Source organism: Sinocyclocheilus anshuiensis, unplaced genomic scaffold (genome assembly GCF_001515605.1).
Source record: "Sinocyclocheilus anshuiensis isolate Anshui unplaced genomic scaffold, SAMN03320099.WGS_v1.1 scaffold127, whole genome shotgun sequence".
In the NCBI taxonomy this organism is placed as follows: domain Eukaryota; kingdom Metazoa; phylum Chordata; class Actinopteri; order Cypriniformes; family Cyprinidae; genus Sinocyclocheilus; species Sinocyclocheilus anshuiensis.
The window spans coordinates 339124-349856 of record NW_015552528.1 but is presented as its reverse complement, the minus strand read 5'-3'; the positions used below and the strand labels follow the sequence as shown (position 1 = coordinate 349856).

General features: G+C 38.5%; 1 protein-coding gene across 1 annotated transcript in view; it reads left to right on the top strand.

Moving 5' to 3' along the window:
• Positions 1-6358: 6358 nt before the first annotated feature.
• LOC107663586 (mitogen-activated protein kinase kinase kinase 12-like) overlaps positions 6359-10733 on the top strand; it is a 40837-nt gene continuing 36462 nt past the window's right edge. The window contains exon 1 of the mRNA XM_016453817.1: positions 6359-6532. The gene's annotated coding sequence lies outside the window, so the exon portion shown is untranslated. The remainder of the gene's footprint in view (positions 6533-10733) is intronic.

Below are 10733 nucleotides of genomic sequence, written 5' to 3'. Positions count from 1 at the left end.
GTTCGAAGGAAATGTCCCGGGGAAAAAAACCGAAAAGTCCTATACTTTGTGCTAATCATTTTATGCCAGACTGCCTCACAAACGAGGGTCAGTTCAGCGCTGAAGTGCAAAGATTGCTTCTGAAAGAGGGATCGATACCAACGCTTTGTGCGCAAACGTCCAGACTCCAGACAAAGTAAGAATCACACCTCATATTTTGTTTTCCAAAAGAGCTTCTTGGCTCTCCGTAAGGCTAATGTTGCTAAAGCTACCATTGTCTTCGCCTGTTTTCACTAATGCTGCCTTCACGTGCTACCAGAATGATCGTAAATAGGAATGTGGTAGTTAAAAATTGGAAGCAATGTGGGGTCAGTAACACGGCCACCACCAGTTAAACCGTAACACTGGTATGCCCGCGAGCATGAGCTCTTGAAGTTCCGCACTCTTCTGAAAAGGGAGGCGGGAGCACCAGCTCATTTGCATTTAAAGGGACAAACACAAAAACAGCGCGTTTTGGCTCATACCCTACAAGTGGCAATTTCAACAAGCTATAAAAAATTATCTGTGGGGTATCTTGAGATAAAACTTCACATACACACTCTGGGGACATCAGAGAACAATTTAAAATATTGTATCAATGCATTCTATTGCACCTTTAAATAATACTTAATTAGACATTATTATAAAGTGCATTTTTAAAAAACGCACTTAAGTATGTTAAGACATTTACCCCCGGTTTCACAGACAAGGCTTAAAACTAGTCCCAGATTAAATGTAAATCTGAGTTGTTTCAACTGAAAGAAACTTGCACTGATTGATCTTAAAACATATCAGTGCCTTTGTTTTGTCTCAAGATGCACACCAGTAATGTTTTTTTCTAAGGTATGTTAATAAAAATTACTTAAATGTCCTAATTGAACTATGGCCTAATTCAGGCTTAGTTTAAGCCCTGTCTGTGTAACCGGGCCATTGTCATTAAAGTGTACTCTCTTTAAGTACACTTAAGTGGCTTTTAATTTTAATTGTATTATATTATTTGCAAGTTAACTTTTTAAAAAGTATACTTTTAAGATTTGAAATACACAAAAAATACACTTTTATTACAATTAAGCACACAAGGGACAATTTTTCACAAGGGATGTAAACAGAGATTTTTGACTTTTTCTGTCTTACTATTTGGATAAATGCAATGCACTTGCCACGCAATGTACTGGATCTTACATTAGTTCATTCGTGACAAATGAACCTGAAGTGATTTCATTCCCTTCGCAGTCATGTGACTTTCTGTAGTGGTGGCAAATAAATATTTCATACAGTGTTGTCAGACTGCACACACAACCCAGACAGAGAGAGAAAAAGAGAGACCCCTGCTGGAACAAAACCAGAGGAAGCAAACACTTACTGATAGAGCACTAGCACTACTACAGTTATCAGCTCTTCGGGAAGCTTCACTGAGGGCTTTTCATGCTACAAAGTCACTTACAATTACCCATTAAAACTTAGATCAAATTATGTAATTCAATAACAAAACCATTTTTATATGGATGTGAAATTTGGGGATCAGTACTACAGTCAATTGTAAAAATTGGGATAAAACTTCAGTAGAAAAACTACAATCAGAAATTGGCAAAAGATTTTTAGGGGTCCACAGAATGACATCTGACGCCTACAGAGCTGAACATCGAGAACCAGAAGAGATGTGTTTCAGTTCCATCAGTCGGACCCTGATTCATTCCCATGTAAAACCCCTCTAGCCAAAATCTCATCCTCCAAACACACTCAGTCTTCGCCTGACTGACTATAGCTGCAGCCCTAAACCATTATCAATGAAATTGACAACAATCAAAAAGACTCATGATAAGCAACAAAAACACAATTTGACTTCCAAAATAAACTCCAATGTTACTCTACCTTAAATAGAACCTCTAAATGAGCATATTTCATATTAATTAAACAATTAAACAAAGACAAATCCTCTCGGAATCCAGATGAAGTGATCGTGATCTCGTAGATGAACGTGGACAGAGAGAGCAAACGGAGGCTTCCTCATCTGTCCTAAATAAGAGAAACATATCCCCCCAGATTTTAAACACGGATTCCATCATGCCATATTGAGAAGATAATAGCACAGCTGCTAAATACCTGTTAGCATTCACAATGTTAGACACGGTTAGAGATCCGCTTGATTCTAAATGGAGCTTATTTCTTACTATGCTACATACGGCAGGATATATATGTGTATGTGTAATATATAATGTTTATATTTTATATGTTTATATATGATATGTTAATGCTTTGGCAACATTGTGCTACATTCTAATAAAGCTGATTTGAAACTGAAAAATGAAAACTGAGAGACCGAGCGAGAGTTCACTGGGGTCAGACCATCGTATGGCAAACATTAGGATCAGCGCTTCTCCCTTCTACACCACATCCCATTATACATCTACTTATGAAATGGATAGTTACAGTCCGTGATGCTGATTGGTCAGTAGGAGTGTTTTATTTACACTGTAAAAAATTACTGGGACATTAATTTTACGGTAGTATACCGTATTTGGAAGCGAATAACCGTAAATTGGCATTCCCAGAATTCCCTGCGTTACATTTAAAATTTGATGTTTTGTTGTTGAAATAACTATTTATTCTTAGTTTTTTCTATATTAGGGTTGTGTGTTACACCTAATGTTATTAAATGAATGTTTATTGCATTATTTCAGATAGGTTGGTATATTAACATTATATCAGATAATGAAATTACAGTATTTAAATGTAAATATAAGTTAAAACCATAAAACCTAAAATGCTGCTACCGTATTTTTTACGGTAAAATTCCGGCAACCACAGCTACCATTTTTTACCGTAAATTTTACGGAATTTTTTTTACAGTGTAGTATTAAGCACAGCTATGAGTGATTCACTGAACACATCTGTGTTTAACTGCGCAACACCCTTTACATAAACATGTTTGTTTTATTGGAAGAATTAATAGGCCCGCATGTTTAATGTCAATGTTTCTAGGTGCCATGGAAATAGACGAGTGATTTAAGAAACAAACTGGAGAGACTCCAGAGCTGAACTGAAGTTTATTTTGTTGGTTTTGCGTGGACTAATGCCTTGCTGAACAGGTCAGAGAGGCCAATGTTTTAGACATTTGTTTTGTTGGACAACTTGTAAACATGTATGCATGGAGTCACACTGAGAGCTCCAAATAGGGTTTTAACAGTGCCCTAAATATGAATTTAACAGAAAAGTTTGTTCTAAACCACAATACAAAGAAAAAAAACATATTAATGCACAAGCGATAGACAAATATGCTATTTCTTTGTTTATTTATTTAGAATTTACGTATTTAGAATTTATTTATAATATAAGCTATATTATTTTCAAACTGGAGCAAATTTGATATGAATCACATTTATCGACGCAGCGTTTCTGCACACCCTGACTAATAAACACCGTCCTAACAGTGGCGTGTCCACAAGGGTGGCACGGGGTGGCAACTGCCACCCTTAAAATGAGCTTTGCCACCCCAGTTGCCACCCCAAAGCAGCGTATTGGATCGAAGTGCATTGAGAGCGGAGCAGCGTGATTTTAACTGAAGCGGGGATCTTTTGAAAGTCAGAGAATTCTGGTTTTCGCTCGCTCTCAGAGTGCTCCACTACCGTTCAATCACTAGCACAATTAATGCCGTAACTATAGCCGTTCTAAACTAGTTCTGCCTACAAGGATTGTACTGCACGCACACATGTAGACACATAACGGATCACTAACACACAGAAACAAAAAATATTGTCAACGCTGCCCTATGATTTGTAAATAAAAATGCTTAGAAACAGAAAAGTTATACCGAAAATTTCTTTGTGTTTTGAAGTAATCAAAATCCACAGCTTCACTATTAGTAGAGCGACGTTGCACAGACAGGCAGGACTAATTTACACGTAATCGCGCTCTCACAAATGCATTCAAATAAATGTAATTTTACTGTGCTTCTATGTATCTGATTTAATAACCGATAAAATAACTGACGAAAATGTAGCCTACTATCATTTCATCCTTCCAAACAAAATTCACACTTCAAAAAGCTGCAATGACAGATTTAACTTTTAATTCTGATAACCTTTGAATCGTTTAATGCACACTTACTTAAAGGAAAGAAAATAACACATTCATTTTTTATTTTTTTTTGGTTATTATCATCATCATTATTATTATTATTATTATTATTATTAGCCTACTATTCATTCATTCATTCATTCATTCATTCATTCATTTGGTCTTATCTGATCTGCTCAAGGGCTCTTACGTTTACATAGGCTACTTTTATCCAGAGAAAACTGCACTGCATTTAACATACAGGCCTACATTTTTCGATCGAACCCATGATTCTGATGAGCAACATTTTACACATTTCTTTAATAAAAGTTTATAAATAATCAAAATATAAACAAAGTTTTTTTTGTTGTTGTTGTTGTTGTTTAGAATTTTAAATGAGCTCAAAATATTATTATCAAGTAACTACATAAATCGCTCACCCTTTGATTAACTATACATAAGGGAGTGGAAACGGCAAGTGAATACATGAATCAGTGATCCTCTGCAGCCATCTACTGGTCATAGTGGTAATGTCATGTCATGTTCATTTTATAAGTGTTTGTTTTCAACTAGGTAGCAGTAATCTTCTGCTTAATGAATAAATATATAAATAAATATGCAGATCTTCTTTAATGTGAATTTTACATCATGTTTACATTTTGTGTAAATATATACAAAAATATAATAATTTTGAAGAAAAAAAAGCATAAATCTTTTATGTTTTATAACTGCTTAACTAGTGTGAGTTTCTACTGTTAATCATTTTGAAACATTTAAAGCAGGCAGGGTTAACCTTACAGTAGAACTCAACACTGATTATTGGCAGACTTGCAAAAGCCTGCATCACTTTAATTAAGATTATAATCATTTCACTTTAAAGCACAGCCACTACAAAATCAGACTTAAGGACCTTTTTTACTTTGAGATCAATCTGATTCTGGTTAAATTCTGATCGTTCTGGTTAAATACAGGTTTAAAATCCTAACAAGAAATAGTTTGATAGCTATGATAATGTTTTTAAAATCAAATCTTTTCACAGCTATGACAGGAAACACTGGCATCTAACAATGCCTTGGGGGAAAATCAGTTAATCTTAAAGCATATGCATAAACCCAAATAGGAAATTAAACAGTTATTGAATATGCATGCATCTTATTCTGTGCTCTAAACTCCTGAAACATTGGTGCTTCGTATTTTAGAGCAGTCACTGCAATTAAGAAATAAATGAATCAAATCTGTATGTGCGTGTTTGTGTGACATTTTCATAAGTAACTGTAGGCTAATTTAATTACACGTTTTTTCTCAGTAACTGTAACAGATTGCACTTACATTTATTTTGTAATTAAATTACGTAATTCGGTTACATGTAACTAGTTACTCCCCAGCACTTGTGTTAGGGAATAGAATATATGGGGAGTACAAACACTGATCTATAGTTGCCACCCCTCGTTCTGCTCTTGCCCCCTCTTTGCCACCCCAAGTATAAAATCCTGGACACGCCCCTGCGTCCTAAACGCTTTCAGATATGAATTCATTCTATTCATTCAGGTTTTTTGTTAGAAAATGTACACTTATGAATGTGAAACTCAACCAACAAAATAAATAGATTAATAACAAAATCAGTTCTTGGACCCCTCCTCTTCTCCATATACACAAAAAAAAAAAAAAATAAAAAAAAATAACTCTCTCTCTTTATTTATTCCTTCTCTTTCTAGCTTGTACTTATTTGAACAATGTCTAAGAACTTGGTATTACAACCACTTCCTGTGTCTGTTTGCCTCTTAAGAAGAATCGCTTTATGTATCCCCCAATTGTAAGTCGCTTTGGATAAAAGCGTCTGCTAAATGACTAAATGTAAATGTAAATGTAACAAAAACGTAAAATGAAAGAGTACCTTTTCTTTGATAAACATAGAGACATCACACCATAACTACAGCGCCAGAAGACGTGGGGTACAGTTTCCAAGTGCAAAGAGCAATTCACATCAATATCCTTCTTAAACTTACTGAGAAAATGTTTAACAGGATAGAGTTTATTAATTATTTTGAAACAGATATCTTTTTATATTGTTTGTAACAAAAACTTGTGAGGTAATAACCAAATGCTTTCCCACTTAGGATTTCCAACAAATGTAGTCCAGTAAGCAATAGAGCAAGGCTTGGTAGCAGCCTCCTTTACAAACAGAGAAGGAATAGACTTGTTATTTTTAGGATCTCTGAACATACTGTACATCCACTGTACGTGGCTCTGACGTCACGAGCGCGCTCGGGCGTCATGACGTCACTTCAGCACCGTAGAGGAGAGACAGCTCCTTCCGCTCGACTGATGGAGCCGATGGGGCTCGACCCGGACCGGACGAAATCACGCCGAGCCTAGAGACGGAGGAGAGCGCGCTTACCGCGGAACCGAGAGGACAGCACCGGATCCACCCATCACAACAGCATCCTCCGGAGATACGGTAACGTTACTGCTCGAGCATCTGCTGGCCGAATATGAAGCGAGCAGCTCCGCGATGGAGAGCGCGTGAAGCACGGAAAGCGGCTTTAAACGCCAGCGGGAGAGATGCGTGCGTGTGTGCGTGTGTGTGTGTGTGATGGAGGGACACTCGCTGCGGTACCTCACGCGGCGCCTCGGCTCGACGCGTTCGCACGCGCCATGGACGCCAATGACATCACATCTGAACGAGCGCGTCCATTACTGCGCTTTCATCGGCGCGCCAGTCGCGTGCGTTTGCGCGATGCTTTCGACTGTACACGCACAACGACGCGCGTCAAGAATCGTGCCGTTCAGGACCGCACGCGCGCGTTTGTTATGCAATTGTGCCATATCGTGCAGAGAGCGCGAGCAGAAGTGCGGTGTTCTCCGCTCGACGCGCTCATATTCCGAATATACTTCATGCAGATACACAATAGATGGGTTTTGCAGTAAGCAGGGCCAGCCCGAGGGATTGTGGGTAAATGACAGATAACAGGTCCGTGAACACCAGGGGTTTGGCTTAGAATGTATATAGTGCATAAAGTGCATATTCAGGTGCTCTGTCACCATTTCATTGAATTAGCACGATTAGGAAATGATTAATATGAGCTCAAAACTATATGCATAACAGATTTATTGTAGAATTAGGATAATGATTTAAAATTGTTTTAGCTTAATATTTACAACTTGAACATCAACTACCAAAGGAACAAAAATCATTCTTGCGTCTGCTTTAATATTAAGACTACTGCATGCATATCTCCTCATGGGGCCCCAGCTCTATCACCTATAGCAGTGGTTCCCAACCGAGGGCCCTCAGTGATCCTGCAGGGGGGCCGTGAGCAATATATCACTAGAACTCTTAATATTATTAATATGTTGTAATAAGTTGAGTCTAAAATGTCATTTAATTTTAACTTTTTGTTAATTGAACTGCTGTATGAAATCAGTCACTTGTGCAATGTGTCATATTGCTGAACTATCACAGAAAACAATAGTGCTAAAATCACTGATATGATTATGAACAGGGATTGAAATTAACTTTTTCACTCACCAGCCAATTTGGCTACAACATTTTTTAAGTCACCAGCCATTCATAACGTCTACTAGCCAAACACTGAAATACACCAACAGTTTGAGGCCGTCTACACTGGGCGTGACAAAGCGACCGCTGCAAATCATTTTCTGTCAGTACCAGGGGTGTGCAATATTGACAAAAAAAATAATATCTCAATATTTTCTGGGATTTTATCAATAAAGATAATTACCGATCGGCAGACAGAATCACAGGGGCGAGACGAGAGGGAAAAATCCAGGAATACAGGCAAAGATCAGAAACCGCGGAAACAGGCAAGGCAAGGCAAAACAAGGAAAACACAGAGACTCGGAATGGGACTCGGAAAGGGGTACGGGCTAAACAATACTCAGCCGAGAAAGGTGGTTAGAGTGGGTGTTATATAGTGAGTGAGGTGATTAGAAACAGCTGTGTGCAATGAGTGCAATCAGTGCAGTGTGCAAATCGTGCAAAGAATGATGGGATATGTAGTCCGGGGTGCTATGCAACAGTTTGTGTTGTGCGAGAGTCAATGTAATGGAAAGGGTGACCTCTGGTGGTGAATAAACGGAAGTCCATGGACCGAATTCGTGACACAGTGAAAGAGCGCACTATAAAAGCGCACGCGCTCTAAAGCCTGTGTTGGTCTAACCAGACTTCATCTCGTCACGTATGCGTGCCTCTGTAGGTGTGTTTTGTTTAGGTTTTGCAATATACTCGATAATGTCATGATGTCTCACGAGTTCAGTATTTGTGCTAAACCTGCGCAGATTTGGCCTGCATGAACTTCCCCAAGAAATGAATGAGTGAACATAATTTACGAAAAGTAACCCGCCAAATTGGCTAGTGATTTGACAGCGTTACCCGCCACAGCTGATTTTTACCCGCATTTGGCGGGTTGGTAGGTGTTCATTTCAAACCCTGATTATGAATGATAAGAACTGAATGCAAATGCACACTAAGTTAATTGCATTCGTCATCGCAAAGACTGCTGTATAAATGAACCATTACACCTGTTCCAGAAGCGGGAAAATGAGCAACGGACCAACTGACAGAATACATCCTTATAGAAAGTAGAAAAGTCATGTTTGTGCTGCTAATGTTTAACATCTTTTCAATCCCTTTCTCCTGATAAACTGTAGTGCGATCAATGGCGTCTCATTGCAGAATGAAGTGAAGTGAAGTGTTGGGAAACACTCGCTGTATAAGGTGTGAATTCTGCACAGGCTGCTGCTGCACTCTTTTGTAAGGGTTTGCAGACAAGCAGGTAACGCTTTAAATAGTGTGCATGCCGCACAACATTACATATGCTAGTGCTGGATTGACAATACTACCGTTTAACAAATACAGTGGCATCGCAAGTATTTTGAAGCTTTAGTGTCGTATTGTGAGTGGCGAAGAATGTCTGCAGTGAAGAATTCAGGAGCTTTGAATCCGTCAGATATTGTTTAAAAAGTTGACCATGTATGATCATGTGACCCAGTGCTTGCGATTCATTTTAAAGCTGAATAGCGGAGAGTTTAAGTTTGCATCAAAATTTGAGTAAGAACCGAAATTTTGAATAAAATTTGAAAGTTGAATAATTCATTGTTGTGATATATTGTTATACAATATATACACTGTTTTTCATCATATGTGGTTATGTTATGAATTATGTACCATAGATAAGATAGGTGTTTAGTGGACATGTTAGTTAACAGCAAATAATGTGAGACTGCTATTGTGAGAACAGCTAATAGATTGATGGGCACCGCTCTGTGCTGTCATGATATCATTCCTTGTGAAGATAAAGAGGAAATGACGTTGTCTTTTATTTCTCCGCAATATGAGCCACAACTGTCCTGCTCCCTCCAGAGTTCCCACTTTAAGCTCACGGCTGATTTGAGAGACATCCAAAATGTGCAATGCAGGGTGGAGAACTGCTGCTATAGGCCTATAGATCACACATGCACCGTAAGCAAAGATGCTTCAGTCCGGTGCTCATATTTACAGTCTTCACACTGGCAGCGTGAGCAGATAGCCTAGTTTGTGCCTGCTTTTGCCGCGTGGCTCTTGCTCAACTCTACAAAACGAAAGCTTCAGGAGATAATGAATTAACAAATGGAAACAAATCAAAAACAAGAAAGTAAACTACTGAAGCAGCCAATACCCTGTGAGTTAGGTCTAGATTCTTTACTGTTGCGATGTAAATGTGGTCATCGTTGTCATGTACATGTTTGTTATTAAAGATGATATTTGCTGTTGTATCCCAGAAATAACTTGATTTTCTGTGTAGAGCTGTAACTCTGTCACACAGCAGAGGCCGGTGTGAAACCCAACAAGTCAGTGGTGCAGTATGAAACAGGCAATAGTTGTTATAACTTTTTGTTAAATAAGTTATTTAAGTTTGTGTTTAACAGCCGATTTCCTGGTGAAAAACTAGATTACCCATGATTCTGCAGAGAGCTCTCCACCAATCAAAGAATCACTACAAGCAAATTATGCCAAAAGAGCTCTTTTGCTCCGCCTGCTCCCATGAAGCACTGATGTATGTCATTCACAATGCTTCTTGGGGACCTTCGTCTTTTTGTCCGATTTTTTGCTTCAAATCAAAGTTTGCTGTTATTCTCCTTGTAGCAGGCTGGTTTGATTCATGGCTTATAACTCTTTAACGAAGAAGAAGTTTTAAAAAAAATTCCAGTCGGAAAATTACTGCCAGAACTGGAAAAATGTGTGGCACTGTAGTACACAATAGTAGTGCTGGGCGGTATGACCAAAAATTTATATCACGGTATTTTTCAAAATTATACCGGTTTCACGGTACATGACGGGAAAGTCAGACCTCGCGTTCGCGGGACAGCACTGGAGAAATCTTCCAACTGAACCATAGCTAAGGTTTATCCAATAAAGCCGCTAGGTTTGGCAGTATGAATATTCTATGGAAAAAAGCAGCTAAAGGGGTCTGAAAGTTGCTAAATCTAGTGCTAAAGTCGCGCTCGTGTGTCTGAGACGCGGGAGCTGATGGCAGGGGGCGGTGGATATTTGTGGCGGTCAATGTGGATATTGTGGATAAGTTCTTCAGTGTCATCACGTTCTATTAGTTCTACAGCTTCAGTTTCAGAACTTTCACGCTTAGTAACATACAGCTGTT